General features: G+C 44.8%; 1 protein-coding gene across 1 annotated transcript in view; it reads left to right on the forward strand.

Moving 5' to 3' along the window:
- SLC5A7 (solute carrier family 5 member 7) overlaps window positions 1-23,519 on the forward strand; it is a 336,327-nt gene that overhangs the window by 6,573 nt on the left and 306,235 nt on the right. The window lies entirely within an intron of this gene.

The following is a 23,519-nucleotide window of genomic DNA, read 5'->3' on the forward strand; positions in this document are numbered from 1 at the left end:
CCCTACGCAAGCTCCTCCCCAGACTTGCCCAGGCTCCACCCTAGACCTGGCCAAGCTCTGCTCCATTCCTGACTAAGCTCCGCCCCTGACCCCACCCCCATAATAATAGTACTAATTTTAATGCAATTTCTTCAATCCATTTTTTCATATATACACAATATAATATGGTAGCCACATAATGGTAACCGCAAAATTAGAAAAATACAAAAGCACACTGTACGCAGAGAAAATCTTAATTATCATTTATATTCGGGGTTTTTTTTTTCAAAGCGGTCAAGGCAGATGACTTTAAAATTTGCAATGTCACTTCAGTAACAACTATAGAAAAATAGACATATATAAACAGCAGATATAAATTCTCAAAACTGACACATTTTGATCACTAAATTGAAAATAAAATCATTTTTCCTACATTTGTTGTCTGGTAATTTCATGAGTCTCTGGTTGCACTTCCTTCTGACTGTGCATCCAATATTTCTTTCTTTCTGCCTCCTACATGCTTCCTCTCCTCCAGACCTCATTCCTTTCCCCAACCAACATCTCTCTCTGTCCCTCCATGAGTCCACCTTTTCTTCCTCTCTCCTCCACCCCCATTGGCAACATGTCTCCCTCTCTCTCACTATCCTTCTATCAAGGGAGTGGGGAAAGAGAGAGAAAGATCCAGGATGCATCTCACACTCCCTCTACTGCCACATCCAACATTTATCTCTCATTTCCACCAATCCAACATTTCTTTCTCTCTGCCCCCTGCACACTTTGTCTCCTCCGGTCTTCATTCCCTTCCACTCCATGAGTCCAACTTTTTACTTTCTGCCCTCTTCCCCTTCCCCTGAGTGTGACATTTCTCCTTCCCTTCTTTCTGCCCTCACCGTCCATCTGTCCCTCTCTCCATGAGTCCAACACTTTCTGCCTCCTGCATGCTTTCTCTTTCTCCTCATCCCTTCTCTCAAGTGTGACATCCCTCCTTCCCACCCCCAGTCCATCTCTCCCCAACCCTACTCACATGTTCTCTCCCCATGATCCATTTCTCCCTCTCATAGAAACATAGAAACATAGAAAGATGACGGCAGATAAGGGCTATATAGCCCATCAAGTCTGCCCACACTATTTACCCACCCTCTTAAGTCTTCTGACCCCATAAGTATAATTGTAATTATACTGTCACTCTACTGACCCACTCATTCAAGTCCTAGTGACCCTATCCCTTGGCATGACCTCGTAGGGATCCCACATGGGTATCCCATTTGTTCTTGAAGTCTGGGATGCTGCGTGCCTCGACCACCTGCACTGGAAGCTTGTTCCAATGCTCGATCACTCTCTCCGTGAAGAAGTACTTCCTGGCGTCTCCACGAAACTTCCCTCCACACCATGTCCATTTCTCCCTCTCTTATCATTCTCACTCATCCTGCAACGATTTTCCTTCCTTCTCTCCTCCATTCCCACTCATAACTAATATGCTCTCTCCCTGTGCACCATCTAACCCTCCCTTCCAGCATGCAGCACCTTTTCTTTCCTTTCTCTCCCCTTCTCCTTCAAGTCCAGCAGCACCTTTCCCTTCCCCTCCCCTTCTTCTAGGTCCAGCAGTACCTCTTCTCTCTTCCCTTTCCCTCCCCCTTGTCCAGCAGCACCTCTCCTTCTCCCCATGTCCAGAAGTACCCCTTCTCCCATCCCCATGTCCAGAAATACCTCTTCTCCCTGTCCAGCAGTACCTCTTCCCTCCCTAGCAGCAGCTCACTGCATGCTTTTAACTTCCCCATGCAGCTGCCGCTAGCGTTAGTTACACTAGCGTTGAGAAACACTGGTCTATGGTGACTCCCAGGACCTTGGTAGATTTTTTATGTTACGGATGACTCAATTTGTCAGTGAGATAGAGGTAGGGATATGGTGTGTCTTTTTCCCAAACCATAGTAGCTTTTTTTTTTTTTTGGGGGGGGGGGCGGGGGTGTTTAATTTAATGTGTTGTTTTGTTGCCCTTTCTTGTACTTTATTTATAGCTAGCGATAACTTGGTGTTGAGGTTGGTTGGGTTCAGATCTACGGGGATTAGAAGGAGAATGTCTTCTGCATATCAGAATATCTATTCTCCAGGTTTAGTTTAATTGAATTGTGGGTGGTTATGAAGATGTTATACAGTAGGGGTGAGATAGGGGATTCTTGTGCCACTCCGCACGGAGGGGTCCAGTAATTTGAATAGATTTGGCCTTTCAGAACTAAGTATCTTTTCTTTTTAATATACAAGTGGTGTGATAGCTGTGTTAGTCCACTTTTAAAGGAAATAGAGATAGAGCAAAACAAAGAAAAGAAAATAAGATATCTATTTTATTGGACTAAATACATTTTTCGATTAAGGGCAAAACCTTCTTCGGGTCATTTGTTTTCTCAAATAGCTGTATGCAGTGTCTTCCATCTTGAGTAAAGTGTGTGGTAGCCATGTTAGTCCACTTCTATTTCTATTTATTGCCTTTAAAAGTGGACTAACACAACTAAGTCACCACTCTACTCAAGATGGAAAATAACCACATACTGCTATACAAGAAAACAAATGAGCAAACTTGTGTGGCCTATACATATTTTCCATAGAAAAGTTTGATATGGTGGAGTGAATGGGGGGGGGGGTCTGCTGACAGATTGATATGGGATGCTAAAGAACAATCACCATAGGGCTCTTTTACTAGGCTGTACTAAAAAGGAGACAGCGTTATTGCTAGCTTTCTCACACGTTGAGACCACTTTTAGAGTGGATGTAAAATGACTAAATTTTCTATTTACTCCATTAATAGCCATGTGCTAATTTCTCAATTAGCGCATGTTCATTAGGGTAGGAGCACTTACAGACACCTGTTTTTTCTTTTTTTTAAAAAAATCTTTATTTCATTTTATAGTTTTGACATAATTATTAGTCAAATCAAAGAAATAATACAATACCAGTTCCAACACTGAAACAACAAGATAGTCTAAAAGGAAAAAAAACATTTTTACATAAAAGGAAACAAAACAAACTTCTTTTTCTCATCATAAAGGTAAAAAAGGGGGAGGATTCAAGATGGCGACGGAGCTAGTCGCATAGCTAGAGGCTCTCTCTGCTCCGGCAAACTAAATATTGCTTAATACTCACTAATTTGCTTTTTGCTATGCCTAAGCGCAGAGGGAAACAGAGGGATGGTCTTCCTGCCTCCTTTGCCACCCCGCTATCGCGCCAGACAGCCATAACATCGTTTGCTGTCCCGGTTGTCCATGGCGCTCCGGTTAGCCGAGAGGGGTCGATCTCAGCTTCGGAAAGCGAAGTATCGCTTAGCCCAGTGGGTCCGAGAGTTCCCCCACGCCCCAGGAGAATGTCAGGGACGCCGACGGCGCTACAGGAAGCGACGGGGATGTCTTTGACCTCGCCAGCGCTGTTTGGTTTATCCCTGACCCCGGAGGCAGTTCCAGTCTCGCTGGACTCCTTACATCAAGCGCCAGCTACTGGGGGACTAGGAATTCAGGGCGGTTTAGGGAATGGAACTTCTAATCCGGATATGGAGATTTCAGCTACTTCTATGATTTCAGCTTCCCTTCTGAACCCGCTGAAGAAACCACCGGTGATTGATTTGGAAGCACTCTGGGAGGCTATCGAAAGCCTTCATAAGGTATGCTCCTATACAGGATGGTGGAGGCACAGGACTACCAACACACCAGGAGAGAACCAACAGTTGGACAACAGAATCCACCAGACGCCATGGGAGTAGGACCTTGCGGAGGACCTGGACAGGCAGATGAGGTGGAGACCCAACAGAGCCCGGAGGAAGGACTAGCGGACTGCGCAAATGACACAGACCTGAGACCAGAGGTGGGGACCCAACAGAGCCCGGAGGAAGGACTAGCGGGCTGCGCAAACGACACAGATCTGAGACCAGAGAGACAGCTGAGGAAAGGGAAATCAGCTATCGTAGTTGGAGATTCAATCCTGAGAGGAGTGGACAGTCACATAGCCGGAGGGAGAGAGGACCGACTAGTGACATGTCTCCCGGGGGCAAGAACGAAGGACGTCATCGACAGAATTGGGAGGATCCTGGAGGGAGCTGAGACGGAGGAGACAGCAGTAGTAGTCCACATTGGAACCAACGACGTCAGCAGGAGGAACTTCAACAGGGCTACACTAACTGACCAGTTCAGGATCCTGGGGAGGAAACTGAAACTGAGGACAAGGAAGATAGCCTTCTCAGAGATCCTGCCAGTACCGAGAGCGGACACAAGGAGACAGAGCGAACTACAAGCAATGAACGGTTGGCTGAGGAGATGGTGCGAAGAGGAGGGTTTCCACTTTGTTAGGAACTGGACAACTTTCTTGGGGAAGAACAAGCTCTACAGGAGAGACGGACTGCACCTGAGCACGGCTGGGATGAGGATGCTGGCACGCAACGTCCAGAGCGTCATAGACTTGGCTTTAAACTGAGGAGAAGGGGAAAGCCGATAGTCGATCTGACCTCGACACGTCGGACAACAGTATCAAGTAAGGATACTGAGCAGGGACATTGTATAAGAGGGCTCGGGACTGAGTGGGAATTTTTGGAAAAAGGACATATGGATGCATTGCAGGGGCCCAGGGCACAAATGGAACCAGCAAGCGGGATCAACAAAGAACAACAGGAGTCAGAGGGGCAAAGACATTGTGAAAGAGGGCTCGGGACTGAGTGGGAAATTTTGGAAAAATTACCTAAGGACGCAATGCAGGGGCCCAGGGCACAAATGAAACTAGCAAGCAGGATCAACGGAGAACAGCAGGAGCCAGAGCGGCAACCAAAAACGGGGAAACAGGCTGAGGACGACACAGACACACCGCAGGAGGAGAATGACTGGGACGAGGCTCGGGGACTGGCAACCCATGAGGGGGTCAGCAGAAGTGCCAAACCACAAGGAAAACCAACAGGGAGGGCAAACAACCGGGACTTACATTGCCTATACACTAATGCCAGGAGCCTAAGAGCCAAAATGGGAGAGCTGGAGGTCATAGCCAGCAAGAAGGACCTAGACATAATTGGAATCACAGAAACATGGTGGACTGATGACAATAAATGGGATGTGGCCATACCAGGGTATAAACTATACAGGAGAGACAGGACACATAAAAAGGGTGGAGGAATAGCGCTATACATAAAAGACTCCATTCCCTCAACCAGGATGGAAACAACAGTAAGGGCGGATGGCTTGGAATCACTATGGGTTAAGCTACCGGGAGGAACTGGAGCAGACATAAAATTGGGTCTGTACTACCGCCCACCTGGACAACCGGAAGAAATTGACCAGGACCTGGAGGCTGAACTGAGGCAGGTATGCAAAAGCGGAAGAGTGGTGGTGATGGGAGACTTCAACTACCCTGGGATAGACTGGAATATTGGGCACTCAAACTGCATGAGGGAGACCAAATTCCTGGAGGTCACGAGGGACTGTTTCAAGGAACAGCTGGTCACGGAACCAACACGGGGAGACGCCACTCTTGACCTAATCTTCAACGGACTAGGGGGACCCGCAAAGGAGGTGGCAGTATTAGCCCCACTAGGAAACAGCGATCACAACACGATCCAGTGCAGGCTAGAAATCGGATCAGCAAAAGTGGAAAGAACCACAACCACGGCACTCAACTTCAAAAAAGGGAATTATGATACCATGAGGAAAATGGTGGGAAAGAAACTCAATGGCAATACAAGGAAGATGGAGTCCGTAGAAAAAGCCTGGAACCTACTCAAGGACACTGTGCACGAAGCACAAAACCTGTGCGTCCCCAAGTTCAGGAAAGGGTGCAAAAAAAAATAGAACTAAAAACCCAGTGTGGATAACAAATGCAGTGAAGAAGGCGATAAGTGACAAGAAAACATTGTTCAAAAAATGGAAAAGAGACCGAACAAAGGAAAACCAAAAGGAGCACAAAGAACACCAATCGGCCAAGAGAGGAGAGGAGCGTGGGAGCCCTGCTCCGCCCCTCCCTCAGCCCAGCGCGAGTCCTCGGGAGCCTGAAAAAGCTCTCCCCCACCAAGTGCAGCCTTTTCTCCTGCACCATCGGCCAAGAGAGGAGAGGAGCGTGGGAGCCCTGCTCCGCCCCTCCCTCAGCCCAGCGCGAGTCCTCGGGAGCCTGAAAAAGCTCTCCCCCACCAAGTGCAGCCTTTTCTCCTGCACCATCGGCCAAGAGAGGAGAGGAGCGTGGGAGCCCTGCTCCGCCCCTCCCTCAGCCCAGCGCGAGTCCTCGGGAGCCTGAAAAAGCTCTCCCCCACCAAGTGCAGCCTTTTCTCCTGCACCATCGGCCAAGAGAGGAGAGGAGCGTGGGAGCCCTGCTCCGCCCCTCCCTCAGTCCAACGAGATCTCCAAGCGGCTCCACTCAGGTGAAGGGCTCCCTGGCTGAAACCTGCAGTTGACAATATTCTGGAATCCTCTGACCTGACTCCCCCACGGAACTATTTCTTCTTTTTTTTTTCTTTCATGTTACAAGCTCCTCCACAGAGCACTAAGCGCTCTGGCGCCCTCTAATTACATCAAATTGCATACTTCTACATGCTCAACCTGCATATATAATTCACGTATAACTGTTTAACATACACATTTATCTCGTACAAGCTGCATGCTCTCTAACTAACATAACTACATATACAACTTATTTTAACTAACAACAATTAACTATTCAATCCTCAGCAACTCAACTTTTTGTTCTCTGATTCCTTTCTTTTTTTCTGTCTCCTAGCTTTCTCCTTATCCAATTGCTCCTCCAGTTGCCCCAAAAATAACAATTCGGCTCCAAGCTCCTGACTGAACTCTGTCAAAATTGACCCCCATCAAACCATAACTACAACAGTAGGACTTAGCCCCGACTCGATAGCGAGACTCTCCTGAATTCCTCTGACCCAACGCCTCAAACCCCCCTCCTACCATGCTTCCAACTCTTCAGGCCACCACCCTCCCCACCCCCCTCCCATCACTTTACAAACCACCTCCCCGCCCTCCCCCACCCTCACCACTTCCCCTTCACTCCTTACAACACTATACTTCACCATCCCCATTATTACAGGCCAAGGCAGATACGGTGATCTCTCCCCCCAACCTAAAAAAAGCCGTACCAGAAACCCTGCCAACCTCATCCCCATTCTTCCCTCCCCACAAGCCCCTTCACGCAATTCACTCAAACTAGCACTCATCAATGCAAGATCAGTTAACAACAAATCCTTCATCCTACACGACCTCATCTGTGACAAGACTTGGGACGCCCTCATGATCACTGAAACCTGGCTCCAAGACAATGATGGGATAACACTAGGCGAACTACGTCCTCCAGGCTACCAAGCCCTCGCCTGCTCACGTACCTCTGGGAAAGGAGGTGGCGTGACTACCATTGTCAAGACCTCCGCCACACCAAAACTGATAAATTCCATTAATATTCCCTCCCTAGAAGCAATTGCGTTCACCATAGGTCACAAACAAAAAATCGCCCTCATACTCCTCTACAGAACTCCCAACTCTCCAGCAGATACCCTAGAGACCCTCCTCGAATTCATCACCGAACTATCTATCTCACACAAACACGTGACAATCCTGGGAGATTTCAATTTCCCAGACTACCCCAACACTTCAGGACAAATTGACAACTTCCTCTCCTCCCTCTCTGACCTGGGATTCCACCAAACTATTACCACCCCCACGCACTCAGCAGGCAACATCTTAGACTTGCTCTTCACCCTCAGAGACCCAACTGCAGAGCCCCGACAAACTTATACCACCACACCTGTCCCATGGTCAGACCACCACCTCATTGAATTCGAACTCCCACTCGAAAATACCATAACCCCGCGTAAAGATCCTACCCCCCCCACCCTACGTCAACTCCCTAATTCGGTCAGCCCTCAAACCATGGCCGCGGGTATTCGCACCCTAAATGAAACCTGCACCCAACATCCCCACTCCATTGACCTGGCTGCCTCCACATGGCACTCCAACATTCAATCCCTCTATAATAGCCTTGTCCAGACAAAAACAACCCAAAAAATCACCAACAAAGCACCTGCCCCCTGGTACACTAATGACCTCCGATCCATAAAACGATCACTGAGAAAAGCAGAAAGGATCTGGATCAAACACCCGTGCACAGAAACCAAAGCCCACTGGAATAACATATCCATCACCTACAAAGCAGCCATTCTAGAAGCAAAAAAGACCTACTACTCTCGCCTCCTACAACTAGCCCCTTCTAGATCTAAACAACTGTTCACCCTCACAAACCAACTCTTCACTAACGCCCAAAGAAAAAATCACAGCAACCAAACAGAACTCGATAGCGAGACTCTCTCGAACTTCTTCCAATCCAAAATACAAACCATTCGAGATAACCTTGACGCCAACACCAAACCCGCTCCTACTCAGCCCCAGCCGACTCCAAATACCACCTCTTCCGCCGCTCTCTCCCAATTTCATATAGCCACTCATACTGAAGTTCTTGAAACACTGAGAGAACTCAAACCCTCCAACACCATCCTCGACCCCTGCCCGTCCAGCCTCCTGCTATCCACAGAAGATGCCATGGCAGAATCCATCCTCCCCATCATTAACACCTCTCTAACCACTGGGACTGTTCCCCTCAGCTGGAAGTCAGCTATTATCAAACCCACTCTCAAAAAACCCACCCTTGATCCTAACGAACCTGGCAACTATCGCCCAGTCTCCAACCTCCCATTTGTCTCCAAACTCCTTGAACGAATTGTACTCCACCGACTACACCCGTTCATTGAAGAACAAGCTGCTCTATCTCCAGCCCAATCCGGCTTCTGAAAAGGCCACAGCACAGAATCAGTACTCCTCGATATCATGGATGACAGCTGGTCTATACTCGACAAAGGCAGTGATGCCCTACTAGTCCTACTAGACCTCAGCGCTGCCTTTGACACAGTCGACCACAATCTCCTCACATCCAGACTTTACGACATCGGAATCAAGGACACAGCCCTCCAATGGATCACCTCCTTCCTCCATCAAAGGACCCAGACCGTCCTACTAGGAACACATAAATCTAACCCCAAGCCTATCAAATATGGTGTTCCTCAAGGCGCCCTTCTATCCCCCCTCCTATTCAACCTCTACGTCAGGCCTGTCATCGATATAGCGAAGAAATATAACATTAAAATCCACTCTTATGCAGATGACATCCAGCTACTCCTCCCTCTAGGCGAGAACCGGTCGTCCCAAATTGCTAACCTCCAACACTGCCTCTCTGACATGAAAACTTGGATGTCAAACAACAAACTTCAACTTAACGCCTCTAAAACCGAACTCTTATGGATCAGGAAAAAAACCACCAAATACCCACGTCCTACACTAGCATGGGACTCCACTCTACTAACGGCAACAGATCAGGTTCGCAGCCTAGGAGTAACCCTAGACGGACACCTATCCCTATCTGCCCACATATCCCAAGTAATCTCCACCTCTTTCTACTACCTTCGCCAACTGAAAAGGATCAAACCCTACATCTCCACACCGGACCTCGCCCAACTCCTCTACGCATATGTTCTCTCCAGAATGGATTATTGTAACTCCCTATTTAATGGACTAACCAAAAATAATCTCAAACGCCTTCAACGGGTCCAAAATGCAGCTATCCGCCTCCTACACAACCTCAACTACCACGATCCCATCTCCCCAGCACTCCGTGCAGAACACTGGCTCCCAATTAGCCAGCGCTGTGCCTTCAAGGCCCTGACAATTGCCCACAAGACAATTTATTCCTCCACCCCCTCCTACATAAAATCCAAGCTTCCCATCTACACCCCCACTCGCACCCTCCGCTCAAAATCGGAGATACGCCTATGCACCCCCCCCCGGAAGGTCCCTCCTCACAGAAACTGCCCGCAAACGGTCCTACAGCCACTTCATTCCACACCTCTGGAACCAACTCCCCCTCAACTCAGACAACAGAACTCATTATTAACATTCCGCAAATTGATAAAGACCCTCCTCTTCAACTAAAGATCACCCTCTGTCTTCTCCCCCCCTTAAACCCCCTCTCTCCTCTCTCCCCTGCCTATCTTCTCCCTAAATTTCAATATAGTCCTCTCCTAGTCCTTACACTGACAAACTGTATCTAAACTCATAGAACTGTTCTTAAACTAAACTACTTATATGTAAAGTCTACTCTTAATTTGCTTATTCTCCTTTTATTTAAATTACATCACATTCTTATAGTCCAAACATTTAAACCTGTTGTACTTCTTATATGTCAAATTACTCTCCATTGTGTATGTTCACTTGTAGACCGTTCTGAGCTACTGGGAGGACGGGATAAAAATCTAAATAAATAAATAAATAAATAAACAAAGGGAATGTCACCGAGTGGTTAGAAAAGCAAAAAGAGAATACGAAGAGAGACTGGCGGGGGAAGCAAAAAACTTCAAATCATTCTTCAGGTACATTAAGGGGAAGCAACCGGCAAGGGAGGAAGTGGGACCCTTAGATGATGGAGACAGAAAGGGAGTAGTAAAAGATGAAAAAGAGATAGCGGACAAGTTAAATGAGTTCTTCACGTCAGTCTTCACGAGGGAAGACACAACCAACATTCCGGAACCTGAGGAGATCGTAAATGGGGACCAAGATGTTAAGCTGGTCAAATTAGAGGTAAGCCAAGAGGATGTCCTCAGGCAGATAGACAGGCTAAAGAGCGACAAATCGCCGGGTCCGGATGGCATTCACCCAAGGGTACTCAAGGAACTAAGGAACGAAATAGCAGAGCCACTTCGACAAATATGCAACCTATCCCTAAAAACTGGAGAGATCCCGGAGGACTGGAAAATAGCAAATGTCACGCCCATCTTCAAGATGGGTTTAAGGGGTGACCCAGGAAACTACAGGCCGGTGAGCTTGACCTCGGTCCCGGGAAAGATGATGGAAGCGCTGGTTAAGGACAGCATCTGTGAACACATTGAAAACAATGGGCAGCTAGAGTCGAGTCAGCATGGCTTCTGTAAGGATAGGTCATGCCTTACAAACTTATTGTACTTCTTTGAGGGGGTAAACAGCCAGGTGGATAAAGAGGAATCTATAGACATCATTTACCTTGACTTCCAAAAAGCCTTCGACAAGGTACCACACGAAAGACTGCTTAAGAAGATATGGAACCACGGGGTGCAAGGGGAGGTCCACCGATGGATCAAAAACTGGCTGGCGGACAGGAGGCAGAGGGTTGGAATAAAGGGACATTACTCAGACTGGAAATGGGTCACGAGTGGAGTTCCGCAGGGGTCAGTGCTGGGACCGCTCCTGTTCAATATCTACATAAACGACCTAGAGGCGGGAACAAAATGTGAGGTCATTAAATTTGCGGATGACACCAAACTATACAGCAGGGTTAAAACCATGGAAGGCTGCAAAGATCTCCAAAAGGATCTAACGACACTGGAAGAGTGGGCCAAAAAGTGGCAAATGAGCTTCAACATAGGGAAATGCAAGGTCATGCATGTGGGGAAAAAGAACCCGATGTTCAGCTACAAAATGGGGGGATCACTACTAGGGGTAAGTAACCTTGAAAGAGACCTGAGAGTGATGGTAGACACAACACTGAAGGCATCGGCGCAGTGCGCCACAGCCTCGAGGAAAGCAAACAAAATGTTGGGTATCATTAAAAAGGGTATCACGACCAGGTCGAAGGAAGTCATCCTGCCACTGTATCGTGCAATGGTGCGGCCACATCTGGAATACTGTGTCCAGTATTGGTCGCCGTACCTCAAGAAGGATATGGCAGTACTTGAGGGAGTCCAGAGAAGAGCAACTAAACTGATAAAGGGTATGGAAAATCTCCCGTATACTGACAGATTGAAACAGTTAGGACTGTTCTCCCTGGAGAAGCGGAGACTAAGGGGAGACATGATAGAAACCTTCAAGATCCTGAAAGGCATAGAAAAAGTAGACAGGGACAGATTTTTCAAACTAAGGGGAACCACAAGTACAAGGGGGCACTCAGAGAAATTGAAAGGGGACAGGTTTAGAACAAACGCTAGGAAGTTCTTTTTCACCCAGAGGGTGGTAGATACATGGAATGTGCTTCCAGAGACTGTGGTAGACAGGAGCACTGTACAGGGCTTCAAGGAAGGTTTGGATAGTTTCCTAGAGGACAAAGGGATTGAGGGGTATAGATAAGGGTAGAGATGGGTTATAGGGATAGGATTAGAAGTAAGTTATAGGAATAGGAGTAGAGATAGGTTATAGAGCTAGTCAGGGACCACTGCTCAGGCAAAAGGGCCTGATGGGCCGCCGCGGGAGCGGACCGCTGGGCGAGATGGACCTCTGGTCTGCCTCAGCAGAGGCAACTTCTTATGTTCTTATGTTCTTATACTATACCAACTTTGCAAACTTCCTTACTACAGTTAAAAAATATTGAGGTGAAAATTCAACATCAAGACCAGAGACTAGACAAAGTTGAAAAACAGGTTTCTGATTTACAGAAATCTTCTAATCTTCAACTTAAAGATAAAGAAATGTTGTTTAGGAAGATTGAGAATCTGGAGAATGCAAATAGGAACTTAAATCTAAGACTAACCAATTTTCCAGTCACCAGATTACAATCACCTAAGGAACTTTTTCATGTTCTTAACCTTGGTCTTAAAGTATTCAAAGACTTCAATGCCTCCTCTACAGAAATTATGCTATTTGAATATTCCTAAAGGAAAGAATCAAGACTTGGAAAATCAACAAATAGAACTAGATATAACAAATATTCTTGAGTCCTCTTATCCTGAAATTTCTGAGAGGGCTACATTGCTTGTGACCTTTGTTTTCCTACAGGACAAGGAAGCATTTCTTCGTCTATTCTTTAGGACTGAGAATGTTGAATTTTATGGTTCAAAAATAGCTATATTTCCGGATGTTTCCAAATGGACGCAATTACGTTGTAAAAAATTTCTGATGTTACGCCAATCTGTATTGGGGCTGGGAGCTACCTTTCAGCTGCGTTTTCCGTGTAAATGTTGTATTACTCATAAAGCAAATAGATATGTTTTTTATGAACCTGATCAATTACAATTTTTTCTGGAAGGTAAAGTGGCTTCCGTTACTCCTCAGATGCCCGTTGAAGTCACCGGCCAGACCATATAGAAAGATACAACCGATTTGCTCTGTATTATGTTATGAATATTGAATTTTTTCTTTGTATAATCAATTACCCTTGATAAGTGCCTGATCCTCTCCTCCCAATAGTGGACTATTATCATGGTACTACATATGTATTATTTAATGTTTTATTATTTCTTCTTTGGAATGTTATTTTTCTTAATCAAAGAATTTCTTTGGATGTAAAATGAAAGTTAATAAAGAAAAAAAGAAAAAAAAGGTAAAAAAAGAAAAAATTTAACTCCATTCTATATATACTGGATTGTAAAATTAGACCTCAATTAAAGGGGGAGAAAGCTATGCATTCACTGAATTTTCTAATCAAATAGTACAAGGAAAATAAAAGATGGTTGCTGAGTGGGACTAAAACCTTATTAAACTGAGCTAATTTGGAACAGAAATTCTCTCAAGAATGCTAAATTTGCTCTTTAGCAGAGATAAATTTTATCAACTGCTGAGGTTCAAAAAAACCCCAAAATTATTCCCTTGATAGATCATCACACATTTACAGGGGTATCTGAGTACGAACCCTTGGTCTCAAAATGAGAAATTGTTTTCTTCTCTTTTGGGTTATTCATGACACATCAAGATACATTCTCACTAATTTAGTCATAAATGGTATATCCTTAAACTTAAAGAACAACTTGAGCATCCATTCTCTGTCAGAGTCAATATCAAATTGTACAAGCAGCGTAGCAGTTGCCGGTATCTCATTATCAGTCTCTCAAGGAAATTTGTCAAATCCAAACTATCGGCAGACAAATTCTGCTGGTTTGGTTTCTGAACAGGTGGTCTAGTTGGTAAATAGTATATTTTAGTGAGAGGTGGATAAGTGGTTTTGGGAAATTTCAAAACCTCCTTCATGTATTTCTTAAACACATCTTGCGCTGGAGTAAGTGGTAGTTTTGGAAAATTTGTAATCCGAGGAGTACATCTTCTGGTCATGTTTTCAAGCATTTCCACCTTGAAATTAAGATTTCCACTGTCCCTTACCCACACCGAGGCCTGGGACTCCACAGTTTTTATTCTGGTCTCATATCCATCCGCTTTAATTTCTACGCTAGATAGTCTATTTTTCAATTCCAAATTTTCAGACAGAACAGTAGTATAATGTGTGGTAAGTTGCTGCATTTGGGTCCCCAAAGAGATTTGTAAAGTGGATATTGCTTCCCAGAGTGTCTCCATATTGAAAACCTTAGGCCTCTGCATAGGTGTCAGTTCAAAACCCAGACACTCTGATGTAATTAAAGTACCTGAAACCTCAGCTGAAGATGGATTCAGTGTGAGGAAATCCTGAGGTAATTGCTGTTCCAACTCCTCCGGGTGCTTTGGTGGCAAAATTGGCTTCACAACTCCTCCTGCTGAGACAACTTCTGAACTCAGCTGGCCAGAAGAGGGAACACCCCGGGCCGTTCTATCTCCCATCTGCTGTTCTAACACCCCAGGGCGACTCGGAGTACTCCGCTCCTCCGGAGATAGCGATGTCGCCTCGAGGGAGAGCACCGACGCCTCAGCTAGCGTGTCTCTCCTAGCCGAAGAAAACTCCGGCTCACTCGCTCCAGCACCACACTGGAGAAAAGCATCCATCGAGCCCGCAGCTGCTGCCGAAGATTCTTCCGGGAAAACCCGGGGTTTAGACTTGCATTTTACCATCATAAAGGTAAAAATTAACAGCTCCGGAGCCTCCATGGCAGCTTAACTCCAGCTACCCGTGGCCATATTCCTTAAGCCACTCCCCCTGTTTTTTCTAGACTCCCATACTAAACAAGCACTAATGGGTTGGTGAGTGACAATGTAACTGTGTTAATTGATTAGTGCTGTGCATACCTACTCTCTATCCCCAAACACGCCCCCAGAACATAGGAAGCACATACCAATTCAAAAACTATTGCGGGACGCCTGAGCATGCAAATGTCTTTGTACTGTATTCGGTATAAAATATGGAGCCTCTTTTCAGGTTATAAATTTCATAATTTGCTTGATGGTGAAGAGCTTTGTGTAGCTATTGCTCAGATAATATGAAAAACAGGATTTTTTTTTTTTTTTGGTATGATGACTTCCATGGAGACATGTTCTAGTTCTGACGTTGTGGGGAGGTAGAATATCAGCTCCCTTATAACTAATTTTATTATAGTGTGTTAAACTGAGCTTTTCTTTTGCTTGCTTTCTTCTTTTGCTCCTTGTTGTTTGAGCATTATATAGCTCCTTTGTGTTTTTGTGTTTTTGCTGAAAAGCAGGTTAAAGTATGTGTGGTGAGAAACATGGTTCTTTGAGTTTGTCTGGATCTAAAAGGAGTGATGTGTGAGGCTCTGCTGTCATTTACTGTGTTACTGAAGCTACTACCCTCTATGAAGCTGCTGCCATAGGCAGCTGGCCAGTCTTGCCCAATAGTTGGGGCAGCCCTTGCCCCACCAACATTTTGGATGCTTGGGAGGGGGGGGGTGGAGAGGGCACCAACTCATCCCTCTTCTTAGGCAGCAGATTGCCTTGAGCCGCCCCTGGATAGACAGGTAGATAGACAGCCTAGAGCCTGTTTAGGTTTGTGCGACACACAAATATTAGATTAGATTATATATAGCAAGTTTTGAGGAAATTGAGGGGGGCTCACCATATACTATAAGTGGGTTATGGTGAAATGTGTACCTGGCACTTTTTATATGCAGTACACAGCAGTGCTCCCTAAGATGCTCCACTGCTCTGTTGGTACATCTACATGTCCAGTCCATTAAAATTCTGGCCCCTCTCATGTCCAAATGGACTTGTTTTGGATGTTTTGCATTTGAGCGTTTTGATTTTTGAAAATGGCCAAAAATGATAGACATCTTAAAGGCCAGAATGGGAATCTAAACGGACCATTTTTGAAAAAGTCTAAACAAATCATTTTGGAAAAAATGATAGGTGTTTTGTGGTTTCGAAAATGGTCAATTTCCCAAAGTCAGACTTAGACATCCTATCAAAAATGTCCCATCACATGTAAACTGGGCAGTGGGAATTCCCAACCAAAGAATTCACAGAGAATATGGGGACATCAGAAAAGTCACACTGTGTATTTGGCTCCTAATTTAGGGTAACAATTAACAAAAGGACATTTTTATAGGATGGGGCAATTGTTTGCTTCTGCTAGCTGATGGCAAGATGTCATAGAAATATAAAAAGAAGGGATATTCAGAGGTGGATTTTATTGAGTGGGAGAAAGAGATTGAGAAAGAGGAGGAGGAGCAGGATAGGAGATTCCTGGGAAGTAAGAGGAGAGACAAGTCTCTGGATATCTAAAAAAAAGAATCTTCTCTTTACATTTCCTGGATTCTTTCCTATATGTATACGCCACACACTCATTGTTTTTCCTCAAGGATAATATTTTCAGTATCTGATAGAATATATGATCATAATTCTAGGTACCAACCACTGTGCTCCCTAACAGCTACTCTAGCCCCATATTGCCCAAAAGTAAAAAGAAAACAAAAAACTGGAGGCCTTTTACCAAGAAACTCCCACACTCACACTTTGGCTCCTTCTGCTGGGATCTGGAATTCCTCAGCCTCGTTCTTCTTTTCTTGTTGGATCTCTTCTGATGCTCTTCAGCCTTTTTCCTTTTGTCATCTCTCCTGTTGGTATCCTTCAAACTTTTAACTTCTATTTATGATCTGAGCTCTTCTGGCTTGTGCAGCGGATTTTATAAGAGGTGAATAGAGCTTTTTATGGACTGATCTGGCCTAGAAACTGAGGCTTATCAATGATAGAAAACTATGCTTCTTGACAAGCTTCCTATAGGGGTTATAGCTCTACCCCTTCTACATGGTTTGCTGGGTCCCTGTTGTATATAATATAGGTGAATTTTGTCTGGGTTCCAGTCTCAACTTCATTTTAATTTTGACTAGAATTTTCCTTGCTCTTCCAGCCCTCTCCTTTCTCATGATTATCAATACACACTATTTAAATTGACAAATCCCAGTAAAGTCTATCCCATTGTCCTTATAGAAAACTATCACTGCAAGCATCCATTGTTCTTAGAAGAGGAAGTCCATAACTAAATGTTCAGCCTTGCTAATTCAAAGTTCTTTATAAAAGCTATATTAATTTTTAAAAAATCTCACATAATAAATATCGCTTAATTAAAATGTCTTCAAAGATTAATCCTCTGTATGCTGTTCATATCTAGGAATCCATCTCTATATTATTTCAACCTAGCTGTTTAAAAGGCACCAGTTCTAAATAGTTCATGAGGATATTCTTTTCTTCCCTTTTCCTTTGTTTCCTTTCAGCTGTCAATATATGCCAGTAATACTTTTGTTATGATATTAAATGTTTCCTTCAACAGGAATTGAGAGACTTTTGGAGGAAATAATTTTATAGGCTGATTAATAGTAGACAATGTAAATTGTCCATTCATGAGATGAATTATCATATCTCTTCAGATAAAACAAATGAATAAATGTACTTCAGTCGCATAGCCAGACAGTCAATTTAGGGTGGGAACGAAACCAAATTAGATAGGCCAAAATTTTCTTCTCTGCCCCTTCCTACCCACCCCCACCCCTCCAAAGTCAACGATATACCGTATTTGCCGGCGTATAAGACGACTTTTCAGTACCTTAAAATCCTCCCCAAAGTCGGGGGTCGTCTTATACGCCGGATACTGTTTACATGCCCTTACTTTACATGCCCTAACACACAGTTCTTCAACCGCCGGTCCGCAGAAAATTTCTGCCGGTCCGCGCAGGACCGGCGAGATCAAGTCGGCAGTTAAATTTCCTGCCGACTGCGGTTCCTGTTGATTAATGTTCCTCCCAGCCTCAGGCGATCAAGATAGGCTGCCAACGTCGGGGCCTTCCCTCTCTGAGTCTCGCCTGTTCGGAAACAGGAAGTTGAAACAAGTTGCTGAAGAGGGCCGCGGGGAAGTTGCGATTAGACCGGAGAGAGCTGCAGATTCAGGTGCAGGTGGAGGGAGATGGTCAGCGTGTGCGAACAAGATCCTGGGGAGCCTTCACAGTGGCTGTCTCCCCTCCCACCAGCTCTCCAATTTGCCAGGGCAGTGATTTACCGGCAACTTCCTGCAGGCAAGTACGGAGAGCTGCTGGAAGGGGAGGAAGCCACTGTAGGAGGCAGGGAAGGTGCTGGAAAAGGGAGATCTGTTACTGGACTTGAAGGGAGTTAGAAGGAGAGGTGTGCGGAAGAAGGGGTAGTCTTATACGGCGAGTATACAACAAACTCTATATTTTAACTGTAAAAGTTGGGGGGTCGTCTTATACGCCCAGTCGTCTTATACGCCGGCAAATACGGTACCTTTGCTGGCTGGGATCACTAAGCCCTGCCAGACAAAGACCTCTGTAACACCAAAAGTGCTTAAATGTAGGGCAGCTGTTGGCACTGTCCTGGAGTCACTGCTGCCAGCCACCACTCTCTGCGGGCATAGACTCAGTTTTATGCAGGTACCTGTGGCTGGTAACAGTAGTAGCTCTAGGACAATGTCAGCGGTTGCCCAACATGGTTCTTTCAGCAGAGAGGAGGTCTTTGGCTGGCTGAGATTCTAGCCATAAAAAGAGAAATGAAATTTTAGGTGGGCCTTAGTCCAAATTAGGTGGCCACTCAGGCTCACCCATGACTACGCCACTGATGTACTTATGTGCAAATAAAACAATGACTTCTGTACGAAAACAACTCATCTGACAGAAAACTCCTTTCCTGACTTTTCTTAATAACATGTCACATAGTTCAGCAAAGACGATCATCAGATATCCTGATTCAGCACCAAACAATGGCTGATGTCAGCAAAACAAGTTCTTCAGGGAACTTCAGAAGAGCAACTTTCCAAAAACTTTCAAAATCATGCTTAAAATATCTTTTTATTAAAGAAATTTGGAATCAATATTCAAAACAATTTAAACCAGCAAGGGAAGCTACTAGTCATTTAAATCACTTGTGTAGGGCTATCCAGGAATAGTAGAACACTATTCAGAGAATCGGATGTACAAAGAGACCAAAAATATTCAAACAATCACAATAAGCTGGGAACCAAGAGAGGAATTTTTTGTATTTTTAGTGTTTGGTTGAGGCCTGCTTTTGTTACTCCTGAAGAAGCCAGTATCGCTGGTGAAACGGGTCTCAGCAGGCTTATTTAAAGATAAGTGCAAGCTAATTTATATTAGAGAATGACACGGTGGTGGTTTACCCGCGGCCACCGCATTTTAGCCGCGGGTCACCCGCCGAAAACGGGGAAGAAAACTAGCAGTCGCTGCGGCGACGGGGACAAGGCCATTCACCGCCCGCGGGGCGGTGAATGGTCTTGTCTCCGCAGTGAGGTATCAAGGATCGCGCGGTCCCCGCAGCCACCGCCCGTCCGCCCGTAGCATTTAGCCAGCTCCCTCCCTCCACCTCACCTTAAATTTCGAGTTTTCCGGCTTCCTTTTTTCCGAGCTGCACGTGTTCAAAAATCCGTGCACGCGCGGCTGCGCGAGTCAATCAATCTTCTCCTCTGACGCAACCGGAAACAGGAAGTTGCAGGAGAGGAGAAGTTTGATTGACTCGTGCAGCCGCGCGTGCACGGATTTTTGAACACGTGCGGCTCGGAAAAAAGGAAGCCGGAAAACTCGAAATTTAAGGTGAGGTGGAGGGAGGGAGCTGGCTAAATGCACGGCTTTTTGAACGCGTGCGGCTAGGGAAAAAGGAAGCCGGCAAACTCGGAACGAATATAAGGTGAGGTGGAGGGAGGGTGGGGGCTGCTGGACCATTCTTCATTACTTTGCCATACTAATTCCATTCTATGTTAGGTGCCACGGACTCAGATTCGAGTCCTAGCGATGATGAGTTAAAGATCCCAAAAGAAGCCAACTTCTAAATCCAGTGGTTAGAGCTACACTACACTCCTTGTGACCCTGGGCAAGTCACTTAATCCCTATTGCTTCTGACACAATGGGCAGTTCCAAAGACCAAGACTGGCCAGTGTCAAAGACAGGATGCTGAGCTTGATAGACCCTTAGTCTCCACTGTTTTTAGTGATCAACAAAGTTCTATGTTTCTATAATCACCCTAATTCTGTTATCATTGGACTAGATATTCAAAATGATTTAAATGGCCAGGACAGGCTCCTGGCTGTTCAAATCATCTGTCCAGGGCTAACCAGGCATTTTCAATCTTCATGTTCAGCCCAAATGGTGTCACACAATTCAGCAAAAATACCCAATGTTGTTCCTCATAATTTAAATATTGCTCATAGAAGGAACAACATTGGGTATTTTTGCAAATGGAAGTTGGAGGGTTAATTCCCTTGAAACAGCCAATTGAGTGAAACATGAATTCATGCTGGGACACAAGATAGGTTGAATTTGTTTTGAATTTAAAAAGAAAAATGATCAATGAAGAATACTATAATGGCAAGAAAATATAATGATAAAACAGCAACTAATTTTGCCTATTTTTATATATTAAAAAAGTACTACATAAGGTGAATGTCCATATTGCTGTCTGTTGTTCTGCTGAGCACTGGCATTGAAACAGCAAAATGCATTTATTGCATACTTGTCCTCTGTCGGAAACATTATGGTGGTATATTAGTTGTGTTAATAAAAATTTATAAACAAAGCCCTGCCAGCTGAACATCTCTTTCTCTAGTTCAGCAGCAGGAACTTTGATTTATAAGAATGGAATACGCTAAATATTAGAGTACTAAGGCTTAAATGGATGCTGCGGGGACGGTGACGGGGCGGTGAATGGGATGGCAGTGGCGGTGACGGGGCGGTGAAAGGGATGGCAGTGACAGTGACGGGGCGGTGAATGGAATGGCGGTGACGGGGCGGTGCAGAGGATGGTGGGCCGAGGACGGGGCGGTGACGGGGACAGATTTTTTCCCCGTGTCATTCTCTAATTTATATGTGCATTTATTGTGAACTTCTATATTTCTAAATTTCTGGTTTATATTTAAAAAAATTATGTGGGAGAAATTGCATGTAATTTTGAACACTGGTTTGTGATAAATATTGTTTGAGGTGGTGAGAGGTTTTTTGTTTTTTTTTGGATTAATGATTGAAAACAGTGTTTTGTTGGATATATAACAGTAAAGAAGTTCTGAGCTCTTCTGTGCGGTTGTTCAGACAGCCTTTGCTGGTAGTACATTGTTTTAGATATCTAGGAGTACTGTGAAATGAAAAATTGACATTTAGGAACAGATTCTATATAGGGCGCCTGGTCTCAGAAGCTGCCTAAGCGACTTTTGAGAATCGCACACGAACGACCTATATAGAATTGCATCTGTCCTCATGGACAGATGCCTAAGCCTGCCTAACACCACGATTCTCTAACCAGCATCCATGTCATAGGCGCCAGTTATAGAATCTGGTTGCCGCTGAGCTTATTGCGGCAAGGGATCTCCCTGGCATGATAAGTTTAGCAGTCGCGGCTGTGATAACCTGCCTCCCCCGTGAAGACAACCAGCAGGAGGGATGCCAATCCTTCCTGCCAGAAGCACTCCCCCCCCCATCGCTGCAAACTTCGCCGGTAGGAGGGATGCCCAATCCTTCCTGTCAGAATCCCCCCTATTGTGCATCCCTCATATCAGAATCCCCTTTCCCCCAATCACCACAAACCGCCTACAGGAGGGATGTCAAATCCCTCCTGCTGGGACACCCCCTCACCCATTGCTGCAAACATCACTGGCAGGAGGGATGCCCAATCCCATGCTGGATACCCCACACTCCCGCAAACATCACTGGCAGGAGGGATGCCCAGACCCTCCTGCTGGACACCCCCCCCCCCCCGCAAATATCACCGGCAGGAGGGATGCCCAATCCTTCCTGCCAGAATCCCCCTATTTTGCATCCCTCCTACCAGTATTGCCTCCCCCCAATCATCACAAATATCGCCTGCAACAAGGATGCCAAATCCCTCCTGCCGGGACTCTTCCCTCACCCATTGCTGCAAATATCGCCGGCAGGAGGGATGCCCAGTCCCTCCTGCCAGACATCCCCACCCACTCCATAAAGTAGCCCACCCGGACTCCTCAGCCTACCCCCCAGGCCCCCGCAGCCCACCTAGAACCCCCCTACATTATGATGATAGCCAGCCAGAGGCATCCCAAATGCCTCCAGCCGGCTAGCCCGCCTTCACTTGAATGGTCCAGTGCATCATTGGATGTACTGGGAAGGGGCCTTAGGCCTTGATTGGCCCAGGTGCTTAAGCTTCAGCACCTGGACCAACCGTAATCTTAGGCCCCTCTCGCAGTGCATCATTGATGGTCTGATCTGTTTACCGACAAAAATGCCTTCCTTAATCTTGATATCAGTTATTAATTATTAATTGCATTAGCTTGAAAATATAACAAGAAATTGTAAATATATACTTTTTTGTTAAAATGGTATGTGATATGTAATTTTGTTTAAGTTGAATGCTTTTTATTGAAATTTTATAATTTGTAATAAGAACAGAGCACTGTTCAAGATCAGCAGCCAAAAAACTGTAAGATACACCCGAAAGTGTTGAAGAAGCAATAACTTGTTGTCCAGTGTAATCGAGTACTAATAATCAATTTTTGGTGCTAGTTAAATCCAAAAAAATTACAAAAAAATGTCAGTGGGCTACCTCTCTAAGATCCAACATTGAAATTCAAAAATAGGTGGAGAAAAAAACCTCAGAAACATTTTTAACATGCAGCAATCATTGATGATTCACAGCTGGCATTCTTTTCTTATCATGGGCAAAAAACTCACATCCGCAGCACAATGTATAAAGATCTAAAAGGGGAAAACCCCACTACTGTGCACAGTATTTTGAATTCTTTTTTATATATATTTAAATTTTTATAATATGTTTTTCTAAAAAATCTTTTAAAACTTTTTATACATAAATATATGAAATATAAAGTTCCAAATACAAAATTGCTGAAAAAGGAAGCAAAATACTTAGCTCTGGCACCAGAGGACAGAACTGGAAAGGATCCACTGGTACAAACTTCTTCTTCTTCTTTTTCCAATGGCAAACATAAGCCTCTCACAGTACACAGCCAAGTCCACAATAGAGCCAAAACCTCCAACAAGTACTCGTTTCACCAACACATTTGGTTTCTTCAGGGATTCTCAAAAAAACTTCCAACAGCCAAAAAATTCTCCTTAAGAAATTCTCCAAACAAATTTTAGCCTGGGCAATCTAACCAGTCAGATTCCTTTGAAATTGTCCTTCCCGGGTCTACAATGTAAAGTTTGCAATCATTTGATCTTTTGACTTACAAATGTTTTTACAGTTTCCACAGACAGATTTTAACATGCATATACAGCTTGAAACCTACAACTGAAAACAACATTTAGGGAAACAATATCATATCTCTATCTATAATGTAACACTAAACAGGATTCAATTTACTTGAACAATTTAAATGTCATGCTTGAGACAAGCAGCTTGTTAAAACTGAGTCATAATATATAA

This window comes from Geotrypetes seraphini, chromosome 6 (genome assembly GCF_902459505.1).
Source record: "Geotrypetes seraphini chromosome 6, aGeoSer1.1, whole genome shotgun sequence".
NCBI lineage: Eukaryota > Metazoa > Chordata > Amphibia > Gymnophiona > Dermophiidae > Geotrypetes > Geotrypetes seraphini.